This window comes from Chamaea fasciata, unplaced genomic scaffold (genome assembly GCF_029207755.1).
Source record: "Chamaea fasciata isolate MVZ Bird 193981 ecotype frontalis unplaced genomic scaffold, bChaFas1.0.hap1 SCAF_1, whole genome shotgun sequence".
Lineage (NCBI taxonomy): Eukaryota > Metazoa > Chordata > Aves > Passeriformes > Sylviidae > Chamaea > Chamaea fasciata.
This window is the reverse complement of record NW_027094086.1, coordinates 76152190-76165844: the sequence shown is the minus strand read 5'-3', so window position 1 is coordinate 76165844 and position 13655 is coordinate 76152190.

Below are 13655 nucleotides of genomic sequence, written 5' to 3'. Positions count from 1 at the left end.
CTTAAGAATTAAATTCAAAGTAAATTTCCAACATATGTAAAATCCAATGGTAAACTTAAATTATCCAAAGCTTTGAGGAAGATATACCAAGCTTTGAGAAAGTAGACTGTTGACTTCTTTGTGCAACTCATTAAACAATACAACCCATTCCAATTTAGAGTCTGTAGGCAGGATGATAAGAAACAGCAGCTCTTGTAGTTTTCATTTGTGCTGGATATCAGAGGAATGTGCAGGCTAATGTTAATGAAGGATAACTGTCCTGCACAACCAATTAGAGCTATAGATTCTAATCATCAAAGTAGCTGAATGTGAAGCTATCTGTATTAATGCTGAAGTGTCCTTCATTAGACAGGCACAACCACATTAAAGCAGAATATTTTTTGCTTGTGTTCATATCTTTTCTGCAGCACTGGCTTCAGTTTCACTGGTCAAAAGAGAATAGCTGAGCTGTTGCCAAATTCATAGTCCAGTGATACAGAAAAATATATCTATAATCTGTGCATCAAATATGTAACTGTATATTTTGTTTTTAATTGGTTTAGATGTATGATTATGATTTTATTTCTTGAGGAATACTTACAGATATATTTCAAAATATGCCTGCTTTTCTTATGTTTTAATTTGTTCTATATGTCCTTGTCAAAAAGAAATTAATTTTCTCCAGTGTATGTGCATATGCCCACTTCAGTTAGTGATAAATCTAAGTGGTATCTTTAAGAATACATAAAAGTTGCCCAGATACCAACCATTCTTCAGAACAACTTGAAACAGCTTAAGAAAATTATTCCCTATACTAAGTCATATATATTGATAACAAGACATATAGAAATATTAAATTCATCATCCTAGGCTAAAAAACCTTTTAATGATAGAAAGCACTGCAAATCCTTTAAAAACAAATATTATAAATTATTATAACATTGTATCTCTATTGTAAGTTAGACAGATAAAGCATATAGACTAATTATTTTTGCTTAATTTTTGCACTTGTGAATCCTGTCACACAGAGCTTTTCTGTAAATTTTAGTGGGTACATATACTCTTCCATATTATTTTTTTAAAAAAGAGATATTTTGCAACCACAAAAGCTGCTGTATAATTGCCCATGTTCTCTTTCATTTAGATTTTAATACTGCTCTGTAAAGACATTTTTAATTGAGATTCTTCTAGTCTCTCCCTTTTTATTCTATGTTTTCCTTGGCTGGGTTAAAAACTTGCTGGGGTGCTTGTCACAGAGAGTGGTGGTAAATGTAACTTACATCCAGTTGTGGCTGGACTTCCCCAAGGCTCAGCACTGAGGCCAGTCCTGTTAAATATCTTTATCAGTGGTCTCGATGAGGAGATCAAGTGCACCCTCAGTAAGTTCACAGATGACATAAGCTAGGCAGGAGTGTGGACCTGGTTGATGGTAGGAAGGCTTTGCAGAGGGATCTGAACAGGCTGGATATATTGGCCAAGGCCAATTGTATGAGGTACAACAAGGTGAAGTTCTGGGTCCTGAATTTGGGTCACAACAGTTCTTTCAGTGCTACAGGCTGGGGGAAGACTGACTGGAAAGTGCTCCAGTGGAATAGGACCTGGGGTTGCTGGTTTACAGCCAGCTGAATATGATCCAGCATGTGCCCAGGTGGCCAAGAAGGCCAATGGCATCCTGTCCTCTATCAGCAGCAGCGTGGCCAGCAAGACCAGGCCAGTGTCTTCCCCCTGTACTTGGCACTGGTGAGGCTGCACTTCGAATCCCATGATCACAGCAAGACAGACATTGAGGGGCTGGAGCTTCTCCAGAGAAGGGCAACAGAACTGGTGATGGGTCTAGAGGCTAAGCTTCAGAGACTGGAAAAGGTGATCTGTTTCAAGACGTCTTGGGGTCTTGGAATGTGTAGCAGAGGGTGAGTCAGATCTTGCTCTGATGAAGTGGTACCCTGTCCCCCACACCCCCCAGCCCCACAGCGTCTGTCAATCATGGCACACTTGAGGCAGCCCTAGTTTTGAACAACTCAGGCCCTGAGTGGAGAAGAGACTAGAAGTCCCTCCTGGGAGGAAGGCCAGGATGGGCCAAAAAGGTTTAAGAACTGTCACCACAAGGTGAGCATGTTGTCCTTTAACCCTACATTCATCGTGGAGTTTTACATCATTGGAAACCAGGATTTGATAGCTAAATGACTGTTTTTCTATAGCCTTGCCATCTTTCTGTTTTTATCCCTTTCTTTTTCTTCTCTCTTGTCACAGAATGTTAACATCGAATGGGTTATAATATTTTCTATGTTCAGTGGGCTCAGTCTATGCTGTAACAAGTGATGTTATGCAGTATTTATTCTTTTTCAAAAGTTCGTTAATTTTCTATAATTTGTCAGTAAAGTTTTGTGTATTTTTACCTCATGAGAATATTTGGTAGGATTTTTCTTCTTTGCACCCAGAGCAAAAGAACCTTGGTTTAGCCCTGGATTTGAGTCATGGGGATGCAACAGTAAGTCCTGTGAGGTGCGGCCAAGGGAGTTGGGTTTATTTATCTCGGAGAAAACCCAAGGCTCAGAGGGTAGTTAATCTCTCTACAGCTACCTGCAAGGAGGTTGTAACCAGCTGAGTTTCGGCACCTTGTCCCAGGCAACAAGCAACAGGACAAGAGAACACAACCTCAAGTTGCACCAAAGGAGGTTAAGGTTGGACATCAACTTCACTGGAAGGGTGGTTCAGCATTGAAATGGATTGCCCAGGGAGGTGGTGGAGTCATCATCCCTGGAGGTATTCAAGAAATGACAGTACATGGCACTAAATGGATTGTCTGGACTTAATGATTCTGCAACCCTATGATTTTACCCTTTAATGAAATCAATGGTGTGGACTTGGCAAGACATATGCAGACAATGCATAAACATACAAGCCATGCATCAGAGAATAGCTCCCCTCAGGAAATTTGCCATTGGCTGCAAATTACAATGAAAAGTGGAGAGAGAAATCTTACAGAATTCTCCAAAAGATTTTTAGTCTGTTGGAATTTTAAACACAGATTGCTAAATGCATAATTTCTAAGAAGACTGTGACTGAAATTTGGGACAGTATCTAAGAAAGAAAATAAAGAAAAACTCTAAAATTAGGGCAATAGGTGGGGTGTAAGGGTAGATGAAAAAGAGTCTGAAAGGAACACTAGTAAGAGAGAATGTGAGGTTGAAAGAAGCTGTAAAAACACATGAGAAACACAGAAACCAGGACACATGACCAAAGGTACAAAGGGGCAGCTGAAAGATTTAATAAACCACAGAAATGTGACATCAGTAAGATTCTGTAATTTAAGACAGTGTCATGAGAATGTCTGAAGATAAAGTATTAAGGAATAATAAGCGAATAAGGATTTGCATTAAGAAGGAGTTGAGAAAAATTGAGGGGACAAATGCCATTTTTTTTTTAGTGAAATAAATGAGCACATAAATATAAACAGTGGAAATGGTCAGATATGAGAATGGTACAGTGATAAAAATGCTTATTTAAGAGAATTAGTGACAAAAAGAAATAACAAATAAAATTTCTATTAAATGACCTATTAAAGGACCTATTAAAGGTCCTTAATCTTCATTTTTTCCCCACATTCCAATAACATGTTTAGCTGTGGTAGGAATTAATGCCAGAAAATGTCTATTTCTGTTGAATTGGTATTTGTAAAAGTCACCCATCAAAGTAAGCAATTTTCTATTTCAATTATTTATCTACCATATGGGAAAGACTGGATTTCTTTCATCCATATTAAAAAGTAACAAACCCAACCAACCAACAAAACCCCCAAAACCTTGCTCAGTTTTCTTGGCAGTCTAGGTTATATTGCAGAATTGCAGATAATATTGATTTATATTGATTATACTGATTATATTGATTATATTTATATGCTACAACCAATTATTTAGATTGCTAGGCTCCTATGAAGATCATAAAGTGACCATTGAGTTATTAGCTCAGTATATTCCTCCCTAGCACAGATCCAAACCTGAAAGACTAGCAGCTGACTTCAGTCCCTTTTTTTCCCCTTTTGCACCATGCCTTTCCTCAGTTACTCATGCTTAATTGCCAAATTTAATAGAGTCTACTTAATTCATGGTAATTTTCTCAAGTTATATGTTTTGTTTTGTTTTTTTGTTATGCAGAGCTACCTGTGCAAGATGTAAAAGGAAAGGATTCCTGGTCACATCTGCTGCTTAGGAAGTGATAACAATAACTCTCAGTTCCAGGAAACTTATAACACCCGAGGAAAGTCATACTTACTCTATACCTGAAATCTTCTTCCCAAGAACAGGACAGTAAGATGATACGTCCATGGAAGAGGAATGAATCATAGATGGTGAATTCCCAGACTGTATCACTAAAAGGGAAAATGGGCTCAGACACAGTCACAGAAGCAGAGACATCCAGTTTCCACCTTCTCTGGGAGAGAAAGGATAAAATATAAACCAGTACAAAAAAATATTAGATCTGCAAGAACATTTTTTATCTGGCTCATCTAAAAGCTCCTCCAAAATATAGGATCAAAAATGTACATATCAGAATGAGGGTCTAAGAGACACTGATTCTTTCCATACTATCAGCTATGCTATCATGCATGCATTATGTTATTTCCAGCTTTCTTACAGTCCTTATCTTGAGTTAAGGTTCTAACCCTTCGCCCTTCCCCTCTTAGGCATCTCTGTTTATCTCCACCCTCAAGTTGTCTCTATTATTTTCATTCTAATGTTTAATATTAAAATCATACCTATAGTGTGAGTTCATTTTTTCTAAATATTCTTACTTTTTTTTTGCAAGCAATAGTAGAAAATTCTCAGTGGGTTAATTGTGAAGAAACCAAGACTATCTATGGTACTTTTTCTTTTCTTCAAAAATGTACTTGAATGCTGTGAGAACTGAAGGTATGTGAAAAAAGGTAATTTTTTGCCGCGTAAGCTATCTTGCATTATCTACATGCACTTCTATTAACAGAAATCTTGTGATTTTTATCAAGTATTGTTTAAATGTATAAAATTCTTTACCAATGCACCAGTAGTAATTGGCCTAACATAAAACCAATATGAAGGAGGAATAGAAAAAAAAACTCAGTGATGCACAATGTTTTTCAGCAAGCCATTTAATTAAAGCTTTGAGCCATGCAGAGTGTGAAATCTGTAGTTAAGGTTGATTAGTCTTCAGATTATAAGACCCTCTTGTAATGTCAGTAAATAAGAAACAAATTTCACATGAGAGAGTGACAAATAGCTTTTTGCTGTCAAATGGAAATCCAAAGATATCTGAAAGCATAGCCACAAGGCTGAGATTCTAGTTAATTATGAGAGGGTAAAATTAATGTAAATCATGTTTGTCTTTTCAATCTTAACAATTAAAATTGACAATGGTGTTAGTAGTATTCTCATTAAATTTTGAATAAGCAAAAATCACCCAAACTACTGTAGAAACCTGATTAAAAAAAAAATCAGAGTAATCAATCCTACTAAGGAAAATCATATTTTAAGGAAAATTTTTCAAACTGGGATTTTTTTTTGGAGATGGTCTTGAGAAATTAAAAAAAAAATTGTACAGAGAGAGAACTACTATAGATGAAATTTCTCATATTATAGACATTCATAAATATGGCTAAGGCCTGGACAAAATCTAAACATAACTTTTCATTATTAGCAGATTTTTTTTTTTTGCCCTGTAAATACCCCCTTTTTGTATCCTGCATACTTCTGTGTCTTTAACTTAATGCCCTTTGCAAAAAAGATAACATTTATACTATTGCTAGGCTAAATTTTTATTTAAAACAAAAAGAATTTCCACCTTTAAAAGGCTGAAACTAAGCTGGGAAGTTAATGTCATGCCAGCAGGGCATACATTAAATGAAGGTATTATACTTACATTAATAAGCCCAGTATGTTGAAAAGTGACAACTGTTACAGTGATAGAGGAATGTTAATTTATTCATGCAAGTTTCAGGCCAGATCTGTCCTGGGATGGGTTATTTGAATGTGTAGGTGGAAGCAAAGATTTGCCTACCTGCCTTTATACTCACACCATGGAAAATCACCTAAATTGTTTCATGTTTCACTTTTGTTACATTTTTATGGAGGTTTAAGTCTGTGTGGTAAAATATAACCACACTAGTAATCTATGTATAAATGGATTAAACCTGTGTATAAATATGGTGGAAGGCTGCTCAGAAACCACGTCTTTGTACTAACACCTAGCATTGAGATATGTTGAGAACCTGAGTGATTTTGAGCAGTTCAGTTGATAGGAAATCAACTACCAGAGCAGGTGAAATCAAGAAGAACATTTATTATCTTCCTTTTTGCATTTAAAACCCAACCAACCAATCAACCATTCATAAAAAATAGAAGGTGTTTCTAAGACACCAAAGTTTCTATTGAGAGCCAGAGATGTAGTATCTCTTTGCTTGGTAAAGTATAGCTTTCCTACAGAAAAAGGAGAGACAGCTCAGGTTTTGAATAATTCATAAATGGATTTCCTTCCAGACCTCCAAATATTTCACTTACATGCATGAAACAATAGCATTTATACAGAAATAGCTATTTCAAGCTCTCCAAAGCCTCCTCTGGTCTTTGCACAGAAATTCACTGCAGGTATAGAATAAAGTGAGATGAAATATTCCCTCCAAAACTTTAACAGTAAAGTATTAATAAGAATTTCTATGTTATGGCATGATAACTTTTCATTAGAATTCTCTTGGAATGGTCTGTATTACTCACAAGTAAAACACTGAATTGTATGACTTCTGCAAACTAAGACAGAAATCATAGTGATATCTTTTGCTGCGGCAGTTCATGCATTGCATAGTATACTATAGTATCTCATGTTGTCTTAAAATTCTGATGCTCTTCATTAATTTAATCCACCATGCTTAAACTGATATTTCCTGTCTGTAAAAGGGCTGAGGGTTAATCTTGTGTTTCTCTGTATGTGCTGTTTATCAAACCATGCCTGCCTATCCATCCATTTCCCATAGTATTCATGACTGCTGATTATAATAATACCGGAAGAACACATAGGAAACTCAAAAAATAACGTCTCACATTTTTTATGGAAATAGACTACTGGACAGAAAAATGTCCATTATGGTCTTCTGTGGTGTGGAAAATCCCTTTGGTAAGTTTGGGTCACTTGTGCCCGATCAGTTATGGTGCCTCCTAGTTTCTTTTGTGCACCTTCTCAATGACAGAGCACGAGAAAAGGGGTAAAAGAGTTCTTCACAGTGGACTACTACAACTTTTCAAATATCAAGGTGACTGGTTTAATCACCTCCTCAGCTTGTTCTGTCAGGACCATGAGGTACATCTCATTGCAGCTATGGGTGCATCTCAGCAGGTGCAATGGACTTCTGCAGCATTGAGTTCCTTTAGATAGTAAAGGATCTGTTCTTCTGCAAAGTGTGTTTTTTTCATTCTTCCAATCCCTGCCTTTGCTTTCTGTGATTCAGGTAGTGTGGCTGGAGAACTTACTGGTGAATATTGAGGCAAAAAATTCATTGAGTACTTCAGCCTTGCCTATGTCCCAGGTCGCCATATCTCATGTTTTCTTTGAAAGAGGGCCTGTATTATCCCCAGTTTTCCTTTTATCGCCAGTTTAACTATAGAAGTTTTCCTTTTGTCCTTGACCTGGATGGCCAGGTTTAGTTCCATCAGGACTTTTGCTGTCCTAACCTGATCCTTGATGGCTCACACAATCTCTCTGTATTCCTCCCAGGCTATCTGTCCTTTCTTCCATTGTAGACTTCCTTTTAGTGTTTATATTTGTCCAGGAGCTCCTTGTTAATCCATGGAGGCCTCCTGGTATTTTTGTCTTTCTTCCTCTTTGCTGGAATTCATCACTCCTGAGCTTGGAGAAGGTGGTTTTTGAAGAGTAACCAGATTCCTTGGACCTCTCTTCCTTGCAGGGCTTTAGTCCACTGTACTCTACCAAACAGATCCCAAAGAGGCAATGGTCTACTCTCTTAAGTCCAAGGAGTGAGCTTGCTGTGCACTTTCCTCCCTGTCCTGAGAGTCTTGAATGCCACCATTCCACAGTCAGCTGCCCTTGAGCTTCGCACTAGTGAGAGCAAGGTCCAGCATAGCAACACTCCTTCTTGATTCCTCTGTCACTTGGAGAAGGCATTTATCTTCAGTGCATTTCAAGAAGCTCCTGGATTTCTTACGCCCTGCTGAGTTGTCCCTCCAATAGATATTGTAGTGTTTGGAGTCCCCTATGAGGACCAGAGCTTGTGAATGTGAGGTTGATTCCATCTCTCTGTAGAGGACTTTATCAACTTAATATCCCTCGTCAGGTGTCCCAGTGCAGATCCCCACCATAATGTCACCTGTCCATGTCCTCCTTTTAATCCGGACTCACAATCTCTTGGTCAGCTCCTAATCTATCCTCCAGCAGCACTATATGCACTCCAGCTGGTCATGGACAGAGATGTCAATACTACCTCCTCATCTCCATGCCTTGTCCTTCCTAAAAACCCTGCATCCTTCCAACCCAACACTCCAGTCATAAGAACCATTCCATGACATCTCAATGATGCCAGTAAAATCATGTGTACAGGCATGTACACATCTCTAACTTTTCTTGGTTTTGTCCCATGATACATTTGAATGGAAGAATTTAAGTTGAGATGAAATGACTTTTTGGATGGGGTGGCTGGAATTCTTTTACTACTGCCCTTCAGGTGTTGTCCTCCTGACCTGTGATCCCTTTCCAGGCTCTGGGCAGCACTTTCTGGCAGTAGCATCAAACTGGTGGGAGTGGGATGGATAGAGTCCACTTCATCGACTTGGCAAGCCCACGGCTGTAGCAGCTCTTCTTCTTCTCTGGCAGATGAACCCCACCAGCCTGCTGTAGACCAGATTTCTCATGGCAAGTCCTATGGTTAATAAGTCAAACTCCTGGCTGTGTTTTTTTTTTAACCATTTGTTAATGGTTAACAAACAAATGGTTAATGGTCAATTTGGTTAAACCTCATGTTTATAATGCCTTTTTGAACCCTTTCCCTCTGACCAGGAGGATTGGCACAGCCATTCAACTTATATATGACACTAAAAAAGGTTCAGAACCCAAAAATGTTGCAGAGGAATAGGGACATAAAACAAACACTCAAAAGAAATGTCTTTTAGAAGGTGACAGAGTTGTGTCTCCAGTGGAACTGCATGCAGCTACAGCTACAGCTCAAAAGGTCATGCGCCATTTTTCCACACAAGTGAATGACTGTGAAGAATTCCTATTCAAAGTCAATGAACACGTAACTTTAGAGTGTTGTTGCTGTACAAAGCATGGATTGTTAGCAGCATCTCAATTTCATAGTCTGGAAATGAATTAATGAACATTGTGACTAAAAATGCTTATTAATATATGGATTGCTAAATAAAAAATCCAAGGAGAATAATTCTTCAGTTTCTTTGTGTGGTGCAATACATGTATGTGAACAATATTTACTTTATATTTTTGGAGCTGTGTTTGGCATTTGGGTTTGCTCTTTTCTGAAGAACTAACACCAAAAATGAGGCATATAATCACATCTGTGGTTTCTGTTGGAGACCTAGTGTCTTTTTCATGGACAGGTAGCATCCTGGGTTGGCTGAAAATAAAGGATACAGACAATATTTGAGATTCTATGACTCAGACTGGTACTCAAACTTATCTGTATTAATATTAATCTAAAAGGTATGAGTATTGTGGAGAAGGCGTGACTTATAACTGTGTGTTTCTGATCTTCTGATCTAAGAACCTATAATGTACAGAAAAGACAAAAAAAGAGTAAAAGAATTAAGAATTAAGAAAATGCTTAGTATGGTTCCTGAATGAAGTAAAATTTCTTTTTAAAAACTTAATAACCTAAACATTTTGCTTTATGCTTCAAAGTGAGTGTCAGCAAGTTCCAGTAAATTACATGAAAAAATGCAAGTTGACTGCATTACTCCTTCCACCATACCGGATGAGGCAGCGTCAGTACTTGCAGATGCTTTTCTCTCCTGTTCTTAGGATGATTCATGATGGAGATGTCACTTCCCCATCACCAGGCATTTTCAGTGTTTCACTAATATTTTTTTTTCTTAATATTTTATTGACTTTGTTTTGTTGCAGCAGAAGTCCATTATTTTATGCTTCTAGCTATAGGAGATGTGGAGGATAGGCCTTTTCCTTCCCTTCCCCTTTTCATCAGCTTCAAACATGCTTGAAGACTGTTTCATCCCCTCTGTAGTCCTGTGAATCTTCATGTGCTTCTCAAGTCCTGATACTTTTTAGTGAGGTCATTGGACATTTTCCAAGGAATGTCCAAATATCTTCTTTCTCAGTGGGCAGTGCCCATTTCAGTAGTGTTTTCAGGAAAGCCTTACCAATCCAGAGCAGACCAAAAGAAATTGTACTCAGCAGTAAACGTTGCTCTGCTGTGTATGACCCCCAGACACAGTCAGGTCAGGATGAGAGTTCTGCAAAGGGGAGATTTTCTAGGCTTTTCTGAAGGGAGACAGTGTGTTGAAGGGCTCTACATATATCTCTTTTCCACAGGAGCTTTATTTAAAATTTCTTGCAGGGTATCTTTTTGTTTATTCTTTTTCATAATGCAGTCGTTGTGCCTCTTTCAATATAGCTGGCATTCATTCACCTCCTTGTGACATCTTAATTTTCTGATGTTTTTGTAAATAACTATTGCTCATTTCTGTATATGTGTTATTAATTATTCCTGTGTAAAGTACTTTGTACAGTCATCCAGTTTTCCAGGCCATTTCCTTAAGTATCCAAACCACTTTGAAATCTAATCTTGCTCTCCCCCACACCTGCAACTTTCTCCAGGTATGTTTCAACTTCAAATTTAGTGAGCGTATTTTGTATTTCATTTATATTTCAACCGGGCCATTAATGCTAATGAAAAATAATACGTGTGCAGAGAATGAATTTGACATAGCCTTCTCTTTTGACAGTGATGCCTATTAACTCGCTGGAAATTACTTATTCCAACAAGTGCTGGCTCCATGCTATAAAGCCAACTAATAGAAATTGTCCTTTCTTTAAGAACCTCCTCTGAGACACCTTCAGAAGCACTATTTAAAGTCAAGATTTGATAGGTTTATGATGGTCCAAACAACAGAAAAGGAGATTCTACAAGAGAAACTGATGAACATCTCTCTGAATTCCATTAAACCATTGCTTTGGAGACTCATCTTGGCATAAGGGAAACGGATGCTTACAAGAATGGTTTTATACATAACTTGCCGCAAGGTTCAGCTCTGTCACCCAACTGAATTATGATATATACAAATATATTCAAATAAGGAGAAAATATATTTCCTTGAAATTGCGGTTGAACAAAAGCCTCAAAAGAGATATGATCCTGGATTCTTCTGCTAATTGTGACACTACTTCAGTAACACAAATTCTATTCCAATTTAGTCATGTGAAATGTTAAAATAACTCCTTGTGTACTTGAAAAAAAAAAAAGACCCCTTTATTCCCCAGGTCTAAATATTGACATGACTTTTAATTAATCAACTATTCCTTCTCATGCTAAACTAACCTAATCTGCTGAAAGAAAATCATTATTAAAAAGCATCATATACTGCCTTTTATTCATGTGAAACACAGCCCATTTTAAAAGATGATTGAATAAACAACTTGAATGACTTGCATCATTCTAACTACTAAAAGATTATTTTTTAATTGTGAAATAAATTTACTGTCTTTTCAATGATAAGAAGGGCTTCAGAGAAAAAATTAGTGGCAAGGTCTAAAAAATTCTGTGCGTTTATTCTGCATGCTTTGTGTTGGTTTCAGAACAGCTACATCTTATGCCACAAGCTCTTTAGGTTGCAGAGGAGGGAACAGATAATTTCATAATTAATGATAAGCTCCCATCTAAAGACTTAAAACCTATTGAATTTGTCAATGCAGAAGCACTTAAGAAAGTTAATCTGAAGTAACTTTTAAAGTGGATTAATTAAATTAATTAAAGACACATATTGATCCTTTTATTCAGATTTTCAATGGCTTTAATTCAATGTAGTCTGCTTCAGACTTCAAAATTAAACTGAATTAAGTTAGGGATATTTTGATTCTGAATATGTGTCTACATTGGGACTAATGCATTTTTTCACATCTAGCATTTAACTTGCATGGGACTGCAGAAACTATAAAAAAATCCCTGCAGTGAATTACTTATTTCATGACAGCTGCCCGTGCTCACATACTTTCTCCAGAGATGGTTTAATGTAAGATATTCTCGTCTTGCAATGAGATGGGACATCCAGGTAATTTATTCATATCTTACTTTGACATGTTGGGTATGTCCCTTTTATTTCCACACTCAATTGGTTTGTACAAGCTTTCTCAAGCATGTAAGGCAAATATTTTTTTGGTGCAATTAAGTCTGAAAGAGTTCAAAGAGAAACTGACTTCCAAACACAAAATATATTATTTTGGATTTTTTTTTATTTACGTGTGTTTTTGTGCTGTTATTCTGTCAAACATGAACAGTTCATTTTTTTAAAGACCTTAGAAAGACAGTTTTGATGGAAAATTGTTCACCACCCCCGACCATGGTAATGACAATACTTGTTCTCTTTTGTGAGTATGAAAAGCATCTCAGAAACGCATTAATGAACTAACCTTACTGGACTTGTTTTGGAGAAAAATTGCTCTGTTAGGCAAGTAAGATGAAATCTGATTGTTCTTTAGTGTTTCCACTTAAGTCCTGATTTAGGAATGGTAGTCCATAATTTAGCATTCCCTCTGAAACACTCAAAACCATGCACCATTTCCCCCTCCCCCCATGGTGGGCCGGAAGGGAGGATTGGAATCACAAAAGGGAAAGATCATGGGTTGACATAATAATTTACTGTAAACAGCAATGAGTTAAGAAAATAACAGTAACAACAACCACACTAATGGCACAGTGTACAAGAAAAGAGGTGAATGATTCACATGTGATGGCTCACCTTTCCTGGAAATTCCCTGACTGCTCCCTCCTCCATGCTACCCAAGCCAGAAGAAAATTCAACATTTCCCCGTCCCCACAAAATGATGCAAGGTGGCATAAAATAACCTCTGGGTCCTGGTCATTCCCCTTACTGGATACTGCAAAACATATTCTTGTCCCAGCTGGAACCAGGACAACTCGTCAGAGAAAATTACTAACTTAGAGTTGCTAATATTTTTGTACATAATTTAGGATGGGAATCAGGAAATGATGTAAGAGAATTTAGGAGGAGGAAGAGGAGGAGAAGCAGGAAGAAGAAGCAGGAAGAAGAAGCAGCAGGAAGAAGCAGAAGAAGCAGAAGCAGAAGCAGAAGCAGAAGAAGCAGAAGCAGAAGAAGAAGAAGAAGCAGAAGCAGAAGAAGAAGAAGCAGAAGAAGCAGAAGCAGAAGAAGAAGAAGAAGAAGAAGAAGAAGAAGAAGAAGAAAAGAAGAAGAAAAGAAGAAGAAGAAGAAGAAGAAAAGAAGAAGAAAAGAAGAAGAAGAAGAAGAAGAAAAGAAGAAGAAAAGAAGAGGAAGAAGAAGAAGAAGAAGAAAAGAAGAGGAAGAGGAAGGGGAAGGGGAAGGGGAAGGGGAAGGGGAAGGGGAAGGGGAAGGGGAAGGGGAAGGGGAAGGAGAAGGAGAAGGAGAAGGAGAAGGAGAAGGAGAAGGAGAAGGAGAAGGAGAAGGAGAAGGAGA